The following is an 18140-nucleotide window of genomic DNA, read 5'->3' on the forward strand; positions in this document are numbered from 1 at the left end:
GTTTTAATCGGAACATTTATTGGACGAAATTTGAAATCGGAATTATTAGAGTATTGAAATCGGTACACTTCCGATCAAATCGGAACGTCTGGTCACCTTAAACATCTGCGGTAATATAGGGAAGACCCAACGACACAAACAAAGCCATAAAAATTCTTTGCCCATTGTCCCTGAAACGGGACAAGGTTTTGAAGAGTTCATTCGTCGAATTTTGATTTTATAAAGACGTTTATAAAGCGATGATGGGTAGCAAAAAAACTAGAGAGTGGTTAATTTTGATTTTATTAAATTTATTTTATCTAATGAAAAAATAACGCTCAACTTCTGCATTTACTATCCACCAGATGTTTGGGGGGTGCAGTCGGACCTTTGTTAGTTTGGTTTGTCTATGAGTCGGACGATCCCTTTTTTCCATATTTATGGTTATTGCACTTCACACTCACAGTGAAGCTGTCGAATTCCATTTGGCCATTTGGGTCACAACCACCGAACCTTTCTCGTAAATCCGTAACTCACTTCATTTTTAATGCAGTTTTGTGAAAATTGTGTGGGTTGAATTTACACTAGGTAAGTTAATATAATTCTAATGAAGTAATCATTTTAATTTTTACATGCTTCTGTTGTTTTTGATAACTGTACGTAAATAACAACAACAGTTTTTTCAGACAAGCTGGAAATACCACCATTAATCACTGAAGATACTCCCGCTGATTTTGAAGAACTTACGGTGATTGTTTTTGTAAGTGAGGCGCTTTGCCATAACATGTTGCAAAGGTATGTTACTGCAATTTTTTATGAACTAGGTGCTAATGAACATAATTTTACTCTAGACTTGAAACAAATACAAAAAATATGTGCGAAACAAAAGAAATTTTAAAGGAAACGAGTGAACAAATCTCCAATATGAAAACGTCATCAAATGTGACAAATCAAAGAGAAAACAGTAATAGAAGATATGCCGCCAAGACCACAGATAAACAAATTTTGAGGAATTAGAAGATTATCTCTGCCTACTACAACAACCAGGTTTCTTTGTAAGTTAAAAAAATACAATTAGTCCAGTCAAATTAGCGATCAACCTCGCAATGAGAGATAATAAGCTGAATTTTCGTATATACCTTCATTTTAGCGTTCTAAAAGTTGTCTCAAAATTCTCATTAAATTTTGTGTCTGCGTCGTAAGTTATTCAAGGTCAAAGGTCAAGAAAAACATTATTTTGCGATTATCTCGGTTTCTATTGCTCTAATGATGTTAACACCTATTATCATAATTGTAGAGCATAAAATTTGGGACAAATTTTATTTGAAACATTTTTTGATACACTTAATCGTTTTTGAGATAGAGGGCAGTGGGCGCGCAGCGTTCATCCAATCATACTGTAATGCAATCAACCGTGAATATCTGTGAATACTACCTTAAATTTTGAAAAATTTGTATTATTTATGAGTTAATACATTGCATTTAATAACATTTTGCATATTTTCAATACATTTATTTAATGATACTTACCTACTTTGTATAATTAAAAACTCTTTAAATGACATATTTATTGTAGGTATATCTTAGGTTAGATTATTATATATCTTAAAGTTATATTAATTTTTTCAAAGTAAATTTTAAGGAAGTAAAACGAGTTAATATATTTTAATTTTATCTTTATTCAGCAGCTGTACATTTCTTACGATTGAAATTGAATTGCAGTGAAAATCTATAAATTTTTAATAATTTAAAAAACAAAAGTATCAATTTTCTTCTTCTTCACCGTCATCTTCTGGACGTTCGGGAATTTCTGTTTCATCGTCGTCATCTTCGGTGCCCTGAATTGTTGTTTCCAGACCTTCCAGTTATAATCATGATAGAAAAATAAGTATTTAAAAACTTACACATTTTAAAGATATAGGTAAATAAATTGAGATATACAATAAATATTTCATTAAATGAGTTTTTAATTACACAAAGTAGGTAAGTATTATTCTATGAATATATTGAAAATATGTAAAATGTTATTAAATACAATGTATTAATTGATTAATAATACAAATTATTCAAAATTCAAGGTAGTATTCACAGATATTCAGTCGATTGCATTACAGTACGTATGGACGAGCGCTACGCGCTCACTGTCCTCTATGTCAAAAACGATTGAGCGCATGAAAAAATATTTCAAATAAAATTTGTCCCAAATTTTGTGCTCTACAATTATGATAATAATTGCTAACATCATTGGAGCAATAGAAACTGAGATAATTGCAAAAAACTGTTTTTCTTGACCTTTGACCTTGAATAACTTACGACGCAGACACGAGATTTTATGAGACTTTTGAGACAACTTTTAGAACGCCAAAATTAAGGCGTATACAAAAATTCAGCTTATTGTCTCTCATTCCGAGGTTGATCCCTTTTTTATGCTAAAATGACTGGACTAAATATATTTATATGTACTTACATATAACATAATTTTGGATATTATATACAGGTAGATGCCTGTAATACTATAACACTTTTTAGGAACCTACTAAACATGACACATTTCGCTTAACACGTTACATACATAGTGGGTTGCAGAAAAGTCTTATAGTGAAGCACCCTGTATGTTATACATACGCGGTGACTTCCAAATAGATTCGGAAAAAAAATCCTTTAATTGTCACACGGATTCAAAGTAATTAAATTGCTGCTCCAGTTTCAAGAAACAAATACGGAACATCTTGTTAAATGTAAATGATGCGGCAATGATTTATTCAGTTTCCATTGTGACTAAATTTTTTCTTTATTTTTGCTGTGTGTTGTTTAGATGAAAACAAATGGCACTGAATGAGGTGTAGATCTTGATATTTTTTCCCCTGAATTAGGACTAGATAAAAGAAATTACTTAAAATTTTCTCTACTTCATGATGTTGTGGTTTTATTTTCCGAACTTATTTCAGAGTCACTCGATATATACACATAAAAATATTTTCTTCTTTTCTTATTTCAGGAACTGCTATTGTCCCAGATAGGTGGTAATGGGAAAAAGAACAATGTGGGGCGTGTATTTAAAAAAAAAATAAAAAAATCAGCGAATTTGCTGTAGCTTGTTTGTTCGGTAGGAAAATTCCAAAATGGCTGGGACAAAAACAATGAATATTATGAAAGGTATTTTTTTTTTTGCAATAAATATAATTATTACAATTTTTATTTTTGAAGAAATTACAATGAAGACCCATTCCGCAATAGAAAAAGAAGTAGAACAACGCTGCTCAGAGTGGCTAAGGCATTCTAGTCAACGCCTGAAGAAAGAAAAAACAACGACAGTTTATAGTTTCTGTGTCTTTTTTAAGTGTAAATTATATTGTATTATTTTCGAATTAGGAAATCATATATATATTTATTTATTTATATTATGAATTTATATTAATTTTTGTATTTTATTACTTATTACATATTTTATTTTTTCAAACATTGAATAAAATAATAATTTACTGTAAGCTCTAAATTTTACTCTCCATATCCATATCCCTAAATGGTAACTAGACTTTTTGAAATGCCTATTCATATCGCATAGATCATGTTAATAAAATATACTGAGAGTTATATGTTTACGATGTTGCGATATATACGTAACGTCTATGTCCATTTAATATGTTATATTGGCGTTTAAAATAAAACGTAACAGATACATCAAAATATAGAGAATCTAGCGACATACTAACACAACGTTATGATGATGTACCAGCGAGCACGTCTCTAGTCTGAAACAATGTGGATGTCACCAGTATGTTACAAGCATGGGTCACTGTTGATTACATTACATAGCACAGGGAAAGCAAATGTACGCAGTTTGGTATGTAACAGCTAACAAGATCGTAGACAGAGTTAAGTGGCATTAACATCGCTACGACGCAACTGTGTTTACTGGGTATTAAGCTATGTTTATCTATATTTTATCAAATAACCAAGAAAAACTGGATACTTTGCAAAAAACGAGAGTTCTTCAGTAGGAAAACGGAGAAACTTAAAGAGAATTTTTCGTAGATTTCCAATCTAAATCAACTTTAGCTTCGCATGTCCCAATAACGAAGAGAAATGGGAAAACATTGTCATAAAAAAAATAAACACAATTCCACTGACACACAGTCGCTTTGAAGACACTTTAATCTACCATTTCAACTAATCAAGAAGGAACAAATAAATTTCGAACATTGTTAAAAAAAAATATGACTAAAGGGCGGAGTCGGGCACCAGTTTTTTGAAATTTTGGTAGCTTTTGGTTTATTCAGGACTAGCGTCACTAGTTAATTAATATTAAATTGGTGGCAATATTACCACTAATTCGTTTTTTTTTGAGGAATGTGTGTTCCGGTTATGTTCGACTCGCGTCGTCTAAATTTCGTTTTCTCATGTGCATTATTAAGTGAAAAGTATTGATTGCATGCCATAAAAGCTGCAATCAATATACCGAGGGGCCTCAAAAGGAGCGAATAAATAATCAATTCTAATAAGAGTTCTTTCGGCAATGAAAGAAAAAGGAGAAATGCCTCACAATGGCATTCAGAAATCGGGGTGAATGCTTGCAAATGCATGGTGTGACTCTCTACGTGACTTGCGCTTTTTTATCGGTTCCGATGTGACAGAAAAAGTCGCCTTGAAAGGCTTAGTAAGTAAATGGGGAGCGGATGTTATTTGAAGAGGAGCCGAGTCGAGCTAGTGAAAAGTGTATACGCTTTGGATTTGAACAATCAACGGGGGCGGCTTTTATAAAGTGCCGCCTCGGCATTTTTGTCTCCGTACCTTTGTTTTACACGTGGGGAGTCGCTGAAGACGTTTCCAGCAAATTACAAAACCGAAGTTTCCCCGAGCCCGGCCACCCTTGATTAAAAAAGTTCTAATGCGTCGATTCGTTGATTGGTGTTTGTTTAGCGTTATTATTTGCCCGGCGAATAATTTCGCAGTCCCGGCTGATTCGTCGCAAAAAAATTATATGTGTTCCCGCGTCGTAAGAGCGACAACTAACGAAGGTAAATCACGTACTTAATCAGAGCAGCGCTGGAACTTTATTAGTGGATTTAAACCTTACAGTTGGCAGCGCCGGAATGAAATGAGTTATGTCCCGGGTTATTATGAAGTACGGCGTGTTGTGATTATCTCCGGTGTCTAATTATGATTTTTAATTAAACGAAATGGCCTCTGCGTATTTTTCACGGCCATAATTCCAGACGCATATTTTCCGACCCTCACAAGGCTCCGGCCTTTGTCCCGATCCTTTTGTTGCAGGATTCCTATTGTTCACGCGATGTGCAGATGTAAAGGCACTTGTAACTGTGATGTTTGCCGCATTGCTGCAGGTTGACGCTGCCCAGAATAAATTCCCTGCTAAGTTAGAACAGGACTATTGCATTTCGCGATCGGAGGACAGCGATACGACGCAACCGAACCGAACCGCCGCTGATCGATAAATCCACTTATTGTGTGTTCGCTTTGTTCGACTGATAACGAAACAGAACAGTAAAAAGGTTGCAAGGATGCTCCACGTCGCGGCGGCGGTTAAATCGACGTTCCTCGGCTCAAAAACACGAGAGGCAGTCAAGTTGCCGGAACGTCGGGCTTTGTTTTTGGGTGGAACTGTCAGAAAGTGTGCGATGTCTGGTTAGGGTTGTTGCATTTTGTATTTTTAAATTTTATTTTATTTTAAAACAGGTACAAACATGACGCTTCACTAATTTTCGGATTATGGCAGTTTAGATGGAAACTCCAAAAATGTCAGAGCGAGACTTCCAAGATTCTTCCAAATTCTTTCCCGTTAAAAAAAAGTGACAAGAGGCCCTGAGATATTTCACATTCTTTAAAAAAAAGTACAAGCTGGTCTTGAGAGTCTTTCATTTTGTAAAAAACAGGCAAAAGGGGTTCCCTAAGACTGTTTCACACTCTATCTTGAGAACTTTTTCTATTTAAGAAAAACACACAGGAGACATCTGAGAGATTCTTTCAAACCCCCCAAAAAAAAAACAACCAACGACTCCTCTGATTTTCTTAATCACAAAATGGGTCTCTGAGATTCTTTAAAAAAGACACAAAAGGGCCCCTCTTGAAATTATTTAACATTCTTAAAAAAGACAAAAACTCCCGATCTCCGTTCATATTCTTAAAATAAAAGTAAACAGGAGCGCCCTGAGTTTCTTTTACATTATTTAAAACAGTGACAGAAGGAACCTTTGAGATTCTGTAAATTATTTCTTAAATAATATAGCAAGGGCTTCCACGATTTTGTAATTCTTGACATTCCTGAGTTTGTTGGATTTCTTGGAATTCTTTTGGAATTTTTTGATTCCTTGCGGTTTTAGGTTTCTTGGGTTTTTCGGAGTTTTTTAATTTCTTGGATTTTTTTTAATCCTTGGTATTCTTAGGATTGCTGGACTTGATATTCTCGGTTTTCTTGGAATTCTTAAAAATCTTGTGTTTCTCGAATTTTGTGAACTTTTTAAGAAATTTCAAATTTCTTGAATCTTTTATAACCTCTGCATCTTTTCGATTTGTTGAATTTCTTACTCCCCTTGAAATCCTAACATCTTTTGTGTCTCTTCTATTTCTAGATTTTATGGGTTTCTTAAGTCCTTGGGTTTCTTGCATTTCTTGAGATTCTAGGATTTCTTGCGTTTCTTAGATTTTCCAGACTTGAATTTCATAACTTTTTTGAATATATTTTTGGAATTCTTAGGTTTTTTGGAATTTATCTTGATTTCTTCGAATTTTATATTTGTTTAAATTTTTGGCATTTTTGGAATTGTTTGGTTTGTTGGGATTGTTGGTATACTTGGAATTCTCTACATTCTTGAATTTCTTGAATTTCTTTCAATTCTTGGGATTCTTGGAATTCTGGAATTTTTCAAGAATTCTCAGATGTTTTGATTCTTTTGTATCTTCTGCATTTCTTGACCTTCCTCGGTTTCTTGGATTTGTTGAATTTCTTATTCCTCTTGGGACATCAACATCTTTTACATCTCTTCTACTTCTAGATTTTTTGGGTTTCTTAAGTCCCTTGGGCTTATTGCGTCTCTTGAGATTCTAGGCTTTCTTGCGTTACTAGGATTACTTGCGTTTCTTAGATTTTTGAGATTGCTTGAATTCCGTTTTTTTTTATTTTTTGGACTTGTTGGATTTTTTTGGAATTTTTAGATTTCTTTTAATTCATTTTGATTTCTTGAATTTCTTGGATTTCTTTGAATTTTTGAGATTTTTGGGTTTCTTGAGTTTCTAGGATTACTTGCCTACGTTTTTCAGATTTTTCAGGTTGCTTGAATTTTATAACTTTCTTGAATTTCTTGGACTTGTTGGATTTTTGTTTTTTTTTTAGATTTTTTCGGTTTCTTGGATTTTGTTTATTTTTTCGAATTTTTGGATTTTTTAGATTTCTTGGACTTCTTACATTTCTTGCATTTTTTTAATTTTTTGGATTTCTTGAATTTTTTGGATTTCTTTGAATTTTTGGGATTCTTGCAATTGTTTGATTTGTTCGGATTGTTGGGATTCTTGGAATACTCTACATTCATGAATTTCTTCAATTTCTTGGATTTCTTTGAATTTTTGAGAATTTTTGGTTTCTTAGGTCCTCTGGGCTGATAGAATTTCTTGAAATTATAGGGTTTCTTGAGTTTCTAGGATTACTTGCCTACGTTTCTCAGATGTTTCAGGTTGTTTGAATTTCATAACTTTCTTGAATTTGTTGGATTTTTGTTTTTTTTTAGATTTTTTGGGTTTCTTGGATTTTGTTTATTTCTTCAAATTTTTGGATTTTTAAGATTTCTTGGACTTCTTATATTTCTTGGATTTTTTAAATTTTTTGGATTTCTTGGATTTTTTGGATTTCTTGATTTCTTGCACTTCTTGGATTTCTTAATTTCCAGCATTCCTTGCATTTCTTGGATGTCTTGGATTTCTTAGGTTTCGTGGATTTTTTGGGTTTCTTGAATTTCTCTGAGTTTTTGAAGTTCTTGGAATTGTTTGGGATTCTTGAATTTCTTCAATTTCTTGGATTTCTATGAATTCTTGTGATTCGTGGATTTCTAGAATTTTTCAAAAAATCATAGGTGTTTTGAATTTTTTGTATTTTCTGCATTTCTTGACCTTCTTCGCTATTTTGGATTTGTTAAATTTCTTACTCTCCTTGGGACCCTAACATCTTTTGTATCTTTTCTATTGCTAGATTTTTATTGGTTTCTTAGGATCCTTGGGCTTCTTGGGTTTCTTGAGATTCTAACGTTTCTTGAGTGTCTTGGATTAGTTGCGTTTATTAAAGTTTTCAGGTTGCTTGTGTTTCTTAATTTTCTTCAATTTCTTGGTTTTCTTGGATTTTTGAGGTTTTTTGAATTTTTTGAATTCTTGGATTTTCTGGATTTCTTAGAATTCTTCCATTTCTCAGATTTCTTGGATTTCCTTAAATTTTTGAGATCCTTAGACTTTTTTGATTTGTTGAGATTCTTGGAATTCTTGGAATTCTCTACATTTTTGGGTTTCTTGAATGTTTTGGGTTTCTTGAATTTCTTGGATTTCTTTGAATTTTTCAGATTTTTGGGGTTCTTAGGTCCTCTGGGCTAATAGAATTTCTTGAGATTATAGGGTTTCTTGAGTTTCTAGAATTACTTGCCTACGTTTCTCAGATTTTTCAGGTTGCTTGAATTTCTTGGACTTGTTGGATTTATGGAATTTTAAAATTTTTTGGGTTTCTTGGATTTTGTTTATTTCTTCGAATTTTTGGATTTTTTGGATTTCTTGGACTTCTTACGTTTTTTTAGATTTTTTGAATTTTTTCGATTTCTTGGATTTTTGGGATTTCTTGATTTCTTGCACTTCTTGGATTTCTTAATTTCCAGCACTCCTTGGATTTCTTGGGTTTGTTGAATTTTTTGAATTTCTTGGATTTCTTAGGTTTCGTGGATTTCTTGAATTTCTCTGAGTTTTTGGAGTTCTTGGAATTGTTTGGGATTCTTGAATTTCTTCAATTTCTTGGATTTCTGTGAATTCTTGTGATTCGTGGAGTTCTAGAATTTTTCAAAACATCATAGATGTTTTGAATTTTTTGTATTTTCTGCATTTCTTGACCTTCTACGCTATTTTGGATTTGTTAAATTTCTTACTATCCTTGGGACCCTAACATCTTCTGTATCTTTTCTATTTCTAGATTTTTTTTGGTTTCTTAGGATCCTTGGGCTTCTTGGGTTTCTTGAGATTCTAACGTTTCTTGAGTGTCTTGGGTTAGTTGCGTTTATTAAAAGTTTTCAGGTTGCTTGTGTTTCTTAATTTTCTTCAATTTCTTGGTTTTCTTGGATTTTGAATTTTTTTGATTTTTTGGATTTTCTGGATTTCTTAGAATTCTTCCATTTCTCCGATTTCTTGGATTTCCTTAAATTTTTGAGATCCTTAGACTTTTTTGATTTGTTGAGATTCTTGGGATTCTTGGAATTCTCTACATTTTTAGGTTTCTTGAATTTTTGGGTTTCTTGAATTTCTTGGATTTCTTTGAATTCTTGGAATTCCTGTTTTCTTTTTAATTTCTTCGACTTCTTTAAATTCTGGGATTGTTGGGATTCTTGGGGTTTTTGGAAATCTTAGTATTCGTGGATTTCGTAAAATTCTTGGACTTCTTGGATTTCTGGAATTTTTAAAATTCTAAGAAATCTCAGATTTCTTGAATTTTTCGTATCTTCTGCATCTTTTGCATCTATTCAAACCCTTGATTTCTTGCATTTCTTGATTTTTTACTTCCTTTGGGACCCTCACATCTTTTGCATTTCTAGATTTTTTGGGTCTCTTAGGTCTGTTGAGCTTTTTGCGTTTCTTGAGATTCTGAGGTTCCTTGAGATTCTAGGATTACTTGGATTTCTTAAATTTCTTGCGGTTCTTGGGTTTTGATTTATTTTTATTTCTTAGAATACTTGAACTTTTTGGATTTCTTGGAGTTGTTTAGTTTGTTGGGATTGTTGAGATTCTCGGGATTTTCTACATTCTTGTGTTTCTTAAATTTCTTGGAGTTCCTGGAATTTTTGGGATTCTTAGATTTCTGGAAGTTTTCAAGAAATTTCAGATGTCTTGAATCTATTGTATCTTCTCTGTTGCGATTTCTTGGATTTGTTGAATTATTTTTTAGTCTCTTTGGGACCTTAACATTTTTTGTATATTTTCTATTTCTACATTTTTTTGGGTTTCTTAGATTCCTCGGGTTTTTTTTTGGATTTTTTGAGATCCTGGGCTTTCTTGAATTTCCAGGATTACTTGCGTTTTTCAGGTCAGGTAAGGATTTTTTCGATTTTTTGTTTTTCTTTATTTCTTGGAATTCTTTAAATTTCTTGGATTTCTTTGAGTTCTTAGAATTTGTGGATTTTTTTATTTCTTCGACTTTTTTGAATGCTTTTGTGTCTTCTACGTTTCTTGGCCTTCTTCGGTTTTTTGGATTTGTTGAATTTTTTACTCCTCTTGGGACCACAACATCTTGTGCATCTTTTCTATTTCTAGATTTTTTTGGTTTCTTATGTTCTTTGGACTTCTTGGGTTTCTTGAGATTCTGTGGTTTCATGAGTGTCTCGGATTACTTGCGTTTCTTGAAGTTTTCAAGTTACTTGTGTTTCTAAACTTTCTTAAATTTCTTGGTTTTCTAGTATTTGTTAAATATTTTTCATTTTTTGGAATTCTTGGATTTTCTGGATTTCTTAATATTCATGGATTTCTTTCAATTTTTGAGATCCCTGATCACATTAAAAAAATACAAGAACGCTTGAGATTCTTTCACTTTCACTGAAAAAAGATATAAGGGACCCTTGAATTTTTTTCATATTCTACAAAGAACAGCAAGGGAACTCTGAGAAACTTTTAGAATAAAAAAAATACAAAATGCCCTTGAGCTTCTTTCACTCTCTAAAAAAATTGACACAAAAGCTCTCTGATGTTCTTTCAGATTTTTTAAAAAAGACACAAGGGACCTTCTGATATCCTATTTACAGCATTCTTACTTGTCTGGACCGAATCTGAACTGACTTGACCTGACCTGACCTGACCTGGGATTGTTTCACATTCTTCAGTTCAAAAAAGCCGCTTATCAACAAACACCCAATCACCGCGAAGGACGTAGTTGTATCGGTGACGTCATCGCAGTTCGAACACGAATTAAACTGTTTAATTAAAATCGTTATGAATCTTTTGGAGTTTAAATCTGCCCCAATATAAACCCAACTCGAATGAAGCGTTATGTTAGTGTCTGTTTTAAAATAACGACAAAAATTCAAGCATCCATTTCGCCAATTGAAGAACCACTAAAAATTCGTTTGACGATCGTTCTGGATTCTCGTCGTAAATTTGAGGCCATAACCGCCTCGTAATTACCCAAAATCCAATAAGTGTGACCGAGGGCTGGAGTGTCCTTTACGAATGATTATTCTGAATGTAATTTGGTCTTTCTTCTTTCATTAGCGCTAATTTGTGGTGTCGCGATTGCACCAATTTACTGCCTATTGGAAAATTATTGGAGCTGGAATGGCCTCATAAAATGTCTCCAATTTCATTTAATAACGACTAGCTATCCAGCCTTTATTATTTGTCATTATTGTTTGTTCTCCGCGTTTTCGTTTAATATACAGAAATGAGGCGGAATATTCTGTCACTTCCACGTAAAATGTTAGATTATTTTAATTCGGTCTGAAATACACGGATGTAAACGACGTTTTGAGCGGATATTGCTGCATTTTCCACGGAAAATCAATATGCTTACCGGGAAAGTAATGTATCTGATGTGGAAAGACGGCACAAAAACATAGGGCGGGATGAAATTAAGAAAACTTCGTACCTACAGCGGAGAATTTATGATTATTGCAATCGTCGGGATGGCTAATTAAAACTTAGGAGCGGTTTAATTCAATTTTTGCTTGTTTAATTGTCGTCGTCAAATTTTGGAGAAACGAGTTTGCGTCGAACCCTAATACAGCTCCGTGAATATGTGTCAACAATTTGTATTCATTGGAGTTTCGTTTTCGGACCGCAGTAGTCCGTGTACCCGACCTCCTAACTGCTGATTATATTCGATCTTTCGCCCCCGAATTGGCTCCCGCCCCCGTCCCGCCGGCCGCGTCGTTGTAATTTCTTTGTTCGGCTCGAATTGTTGAAAGGATGGCAAGTTTGCCAATAGTCAGGTTATTAGTGTACGCAGCTGGGGGCGGCGGATTCGAAGACAATCAAGGAGCTGGATTGTCACTCAAAACCATTGATTGCATTCACTAGTTAATGAACACAACGCAAACGACTTAATCTGGTGTTGACGTGTGCATTGTGACAACTTCTGGGGAGGTCGACATAATGTCGAGCGTGCCACCATTCGCGAACTATAAATTAATAAAACAATAGTTCCGTTTTATTCGGCCTTCCCACGCACGCCGTTTCTTGCTCGCGGTTTCGAGTAATTATTATTTCGGCAAAAAAGCACGCATGAGGGGATGGCCTGGAAATCCGGAGCGAGACGAGGACGGGACAAAAAGCGCCATTACAAGAATGGAGCTCTTAAATCGTGTGGATTTCTGCAAACGATCCATTCATCCCTCGAATGATGTGCTTACGGAAAAAACTGATGAGCGGGGGTGTTTGTACACAGACTTGCCACAGACAAGTGGCAGCAGAAAAAAATTAAATGTATACGTCGAGCTTTGAGTTTTACGGGTAGGTTGTCGAAAAAAAATGGACGTGAGCTGTTCGTAGATTCTTTCAAATTCGTTTTAAAACGTTAAGATTTGAACAATTTACGCATATTGAAAGAAACAATTTTCTCAAAATTTTGAGTTGTGACCTCTTGTATTCTTCTTTCAAGAATTCGGTCCTTTTTCCCGTTATATTGAAAATTTTAAGACTTTTCTTCAAGATTCTGGACAAACTGTTGAGGTGTCTCTGAGATTTCCTAGAATTTTAAGAATTCCAAGAAACCCAACAATCCGAAAAATCCCAAAAATCAAAAAATCCAAGAATTCAAAGAAATCCAAAAAATCCGATAGTTACAAAAAATTCAAAAAATCCGAGAAACTCATGAAATCAAGAATGCCTAGAAATTCAAATCAAGAAACCTAAGAAATCCAAGCAACCTGAACAATCTAAGAAATTAAAGTAATCCTAGAACCTCAAAAAATCCAACAATTCAAAGACATCCAAGAAACTCATGAAACTCAAGAAGTCTAAGGAACCTCAGAAACCCAAACAAATTTAAAAATAGAAAATACAAAAGATGTTACTACCAAAGGAAAGTAAGATATTCAACAAATCTGACGTTTCCTAGAATTTTAAAAATTCCAGAAATTCCAAGAATTCAAAGAAGTCGAAGAAATATAGAAAAGAATCCCAGAAATTCAAAGAAATCGAAGAAATTAAAAATACCCAAAAATGTAGAGAATTCTAAGAATTCCAACAAGGCCAACAAACAAAAAAAGTCCAAGGATTCCAAGAAATCAAAAAAAAAATCAAAAAAATTCAAGAAACCCAAGAAATTCAAGAAAGTTAAGAAATCCAAGCAACCTGAAAAATCTAAGAAACGCGAGTAATCTTAGAAATTCAAGAAACCCCAGAATTTTAAGAAATCCAAGAAATGTAAAAAAATCTAGAAACAGAAAGGATAGAAAAGATGTTAAGAGTCTCAAGGGGACTAAGAAACTCAACAAATTCAAGAAACCTAAAAACTTCAAGAGATGCAAAAGTGACAGAAGATACAAAAGATTCAAAACATCTGAGATTTCTTGAAAAATTCCAGAGATGCAAGAATCCCAAGAGTTGAAACCAATCTAAGAAATTGAAGAAATCCAAAAAATTCAAGAAACCCAAGAATGTAGAGAATTTCAAGAACCCCATCAAACCAAACAATTCCAACAATCACAAAGAAAATCCAAGAAATGGAAGAATTCGAAAAATCCTAGAAGTCCAAGAAATTCAAGCAGCTTGAAAAATCTAAGAAATTGCTGTAAGTTTAGAAAGTCAAAAAACCTTAGACTCTCAAGACACTGTAGAAGCCCAAGGAACCTAAGAATCTCAAAAAATCTAGAAATAGAAGATATTTAAGACATGTTAGGTCCCCAGGGGGAGTAAGAAATTCGAGGAATCCAAGAAACCAAGAAATCCAAAAAAATTGAAAATATGCAAAAATTTCAAGCAACCCAAGAAGGTAATGAATTCCAAGAATTCCAAAAATCCCAATACAGCAAACAATGCCAAGAATAAAAAAATTCCAAAAAATCTAGGTATTCCAAAAATCTCAGGAGTCCAAAAATTCAAGCAACCTGAAAACTCGAAGAAATGCCAGTAATTCTAGAAATTTAAAACCCTAGAATCTCAAGAAACTGAGGAAACCCAAAAATAGAAACAGAAGAGAAACAAGAGATGTTAAAGTCGCAAGTAAAGTAAGAAATTCAACGAATCTAAGAAACCAAAGGGATTCAAGAGATGCAAAAGGGACAGAAGATACAAAAGATTCAAAACATCTGAGATTTCTTGAAAATTTCCAGAAATCCAAGAATTCAAATAAACCAAAGAAATTGAAGAAATTCAAGAAATTCAAGAAATCCAAGAATATAGAGAATTCCAAGAATCACAACAGTCCCAATGAAGCAAACAATTCCAAGTATCAAAAAAAAATTCAAGAAATCTTAGAATTCCAAAAATCTAAAAATTCCAAGAAATTCAAGCAAACTGAACAGTCTAAGAAATGCCAGTAATTCTATACACTCAAAAACCCTAGAATCTCAAGAAACTGAAGAAACCCAAAAATAGAAACAGAAGAGAAACAAGAGATGTTAAAGTCGCAAGTAAAGTAAGAAATTCAACGAATCTAAGAAACCAAAGGGGTTCAAGAGATGCAAAAGGGACTGAAGATACAAAAGATTCAAAACATCTGAGATTTCTTGAAAATTTCCAGAAATCCAAGAATTCAAATAAACCAAAGAAATTCAAGAAATTCAAGAAATTCAAGAAATCCAAGAATATAGAGAATTCCAAGAATCACAACAGTCCCAATGAAGCAAACAATTCCAAGTATCAAAAAAAAATTCAAGAAATCTTAGAATTCCAAAAATCTAAAAATTCCAAGAAATTCAAGCAAACTTAACATTCTAAGAAATGCCAGTAATTCTATACACTCAAAAACCCTAGAATCTCAAGACACTGAAGAAGCCCAAGGAACCTAAGAAACAGAAGAGAAACAAGAGATGTTAAAGTCGCAAGTAAAGTAAGAAATTCAACGAATCTAAGAAACCAAAGGGGTTCCAGAGATGCAAAAGAAACAGAAGATACAAAAGATTCAAAACATCTGAGATTTCTTGAAAAATTCCAAAGATCCAAGAATCCCAAGATTTCAAACAAATCTAAGAAATTGAAGAAATCCAAAAAATTCAAGAAATCCAAGAATGTAGAGAATTCCAAGAACCCCAACAAACCAAATAATTCCAAGAATCACAAAGAAAATCCAAGGAATGGAAGAATTCGAAAAATCCTAGAAGTCCAAGAAATTCAAGCAACTTGAAAAATCTAAGGAATTGGTGTAATTTTAGAAAGTCAAAAACCTTAGACTCTCAAGACACTGTAGAAGTCCAAGAAACCTAAGAATCTCAAAAATCTAGAAACAGAAGAGATTTAAGACATGTTAGGTTCTCAAGGGGAGTAAGAAATTCGGGGATTCCAAGAAAACAAGTAATCCAAAAAAATTGAAATTATCCAAAAATTTCAAGCAACCCAAGAAGGTAATGAATTCCAAGAATTCTAAAAATCCCAAGAAAGCAAACAATGCCATGAATAAATAAATTCCAAAAAATCTAAGAATTTCAAAAATCTCAGGAGTCCAAAAATTCAAGTAACCTGAAAACTCTAAGAAATGCCAGTAATTCTAGAAACTTAAAAACCTTAGAATCTCAAGAAACTGAAGAAGCCCAAGGAACCTAAGAAACCCAAAAATAGAAACAGAAGAGAAACAAGAGATATTAAAGTGGCAAGGAAAGTAAGAAATTCAACGAATCTAAGAAACCAAAGGGATTCAAGAGATTGAAAATTTCCAGAAATCCAAGAATTCAAAGAAACCCAAGAAATTGAAGAAATTCAAGAAACCCAACAATCTAGGGAATGACAAGAATCACAACAGTCCCAATAAAGCAAACAATTCCAAGTATCAAAAAAAAATTCAAGAAATCTTAGAATTCCAAAAATCTAAGAATTCCATGAAATTCAAGCAAACCTGAACATCGAAGAAATGCCAGTAATTCTATATACTCAAAAACCTTAGAATCTCAAGACACTGAAGGCGCCCAAGGAACCTAAGAAATTCAAAAATCTAGAAATAGAAGGGGAGTAAGAAATTCGACAAATCCAAGAAACTAAAGAGGTTCAAGAGGTGCAAAAGAGGCAAAAAACACAAAAGATTCAAAGCATCTGAGATTTCTTGATAATTTCCAGAAATTCAAGAATTCCAAAATTCAAACAAATCCAAGAAATTGAAGAAATCCAAGAATGTAGAAAATTCCTAGAACCTCAGTAATCCCAGCAAACCCAACAATTCCAAGAATCCCAAAGATTCCAAGAAATCCAAAAAGTTCAAGATTTCTAAGAAATCAAAAAAATCAAAGAAGAACCGCAAGAAATCTAAGAAACCCAAGTGATCCTAGAATCTCAAGGAACCTCAAAATATCAAGAAACGCAAAAAGCTCAACAGACTTAAGAGACCCAAAAAATCTAGAAATGAAAGAAATGCAAAAGATGTGAGGGTCCCAAGGGAAGTAAAAAAGTCAAGAGATCCAAGAAATCAAGAGTTCGAAAAGATGCAAAAGATGCACAAGATACGAAAAATACAAGAAATCTGAGATTTCTTAGAATTGTAAAAATTCTAGAAATCCAACAAATCCAAGAATTTCACGAAATCGAAGAATTCAAAGATTTCCAAAAAACCCAAGAATCCCAAAAAAAAAACAGAAACTCCAAGAACTCAAAGAAATCCAAGAAATTCAAGAAACCCAAAAATGTAGAGAATTTCAAGAATCCCAAGAATCTCAACAAATCAAAAAAGTCCAAGGATCTCAAAAATTTAAGGAAATTCAAGAAATCAGAGAAATGCAAGAATTCTAAGAAATCCAGAAAATCCCAGAATTCCAAAAAAAAAAATCAAAAAAATTCAAAAATCCAAGAAAACCAAGAAATTGAAGAAAGTTGAGAACACAAGCAACCTGGAAACTTTAATAAACGCAACTAATCCAAGACACTCAAGAAACTTCAGAATCTCAAGAAACACAAGAAGCCCAAAGATCCTAAGAAACCAAAAAAAATCTAGAAATTGAAAAGGTACAAAACATGTTAGGGTCCCGAGGAGAGTAAGAAATTCAATAAATCCAAAATAACGAGGAAGGTCAAGAAATGCAGAAAATACAAAAGATTCAAAACATCTAAGATTTTTTGAAAAACTCTAGAAATCCACGAATGCCAAGAGTTCAAAGAAATCAAAGAAACTGAAGAAATCCAAGGAGTGCAAGAAATCGAGAAATTAAAAAAATTCAGGAAATCCAAAAATTCAAAAAATCCTAGAAATGCAAGAAGTCCAAGAAATCCAAAAAATCCAAAAAATCCAAAAATTCGAAGAAACAAACAGTCAAGATGTAGAGAAGTCCAAGGATCCCAACAGTTCCATCAAACCAAACAATTCCAAGATTAAAAAAAAGATCAAGAAATCTAAGAATTAAAAAAATCCATCAAGTGGAAGAAAGTCAAGTAATATGAAAAACCAAAGAAATACCGGTAATTCTAGAAACGCAAATACTCTAGAATCTCTAGAAATTGAAGAAGCCCAAGGAACCTAAGAAACCCAAAAATCTAGAAATTGAAGAAATACAAGAAATGTTAGGGACCTAAGAGGAGTAAGAAATTCGACGAATCTAAGACATGCAAAAGAGACAGAAGATACAAAAGATTCCAAATATCTGAGATATTTTGAAAAATTCTAGAGATACAAGAATCCCAAAAAATTGAAGAAATCCAAAAAATACAAGAAACCCAAGGATGTAGAGAATTTCAAGAATCCCAACAGTCCCAACAAAGCAAATAATTCCAATTCAAAAAAATCAAGAAATTTAAGTATTCCAAAAATCCAAGAAGTCCAAGAAATTCAAGCAACCTGA

General features: G+C 33.2%; 1 long non-coding RNA gene across 1 annotated transcript; it reads left to right on the plus strand.

Moving 5' to 3' along the window:
- Positions 1-573: 573 nt before the first annotated feature.
- LOC135136437 (uncharacterized) lies at positions 574-3333 on the plus strand. The gene is made up of 4 exons (XR_010281709.1): positions 574-774; positions 831-1034; positions 2978-3135; positions 3187-3333. It is a non-coding gene; the product is annotated as an uncharacterized LOC135136437 (long non-coding RNA).
- The last annotated feature ends 14807 nt before the right edge of the window (positions 3334-18140 follow it).

The sequence above is a fragment of the Zophobas morio genome, unplaced genomic scaffold (assembly GCF_036711695.1).
Source record: "Zophobas morio isolate AGI-343-1 ecotype UQ-CSIRO unplaced genomic scaffold, CSIRO_AGI_Zmor_V1 ptg000026l, whole genome shotgun sequence".
In the NCBI taxonomy this organism is placed as follows: domain Eukaryota; kingdom Metazoa; phylum Arthropoda; class Insecta; order Coleoptera; family Tenebrionidae; genus Zophobas; species Zophobas morio.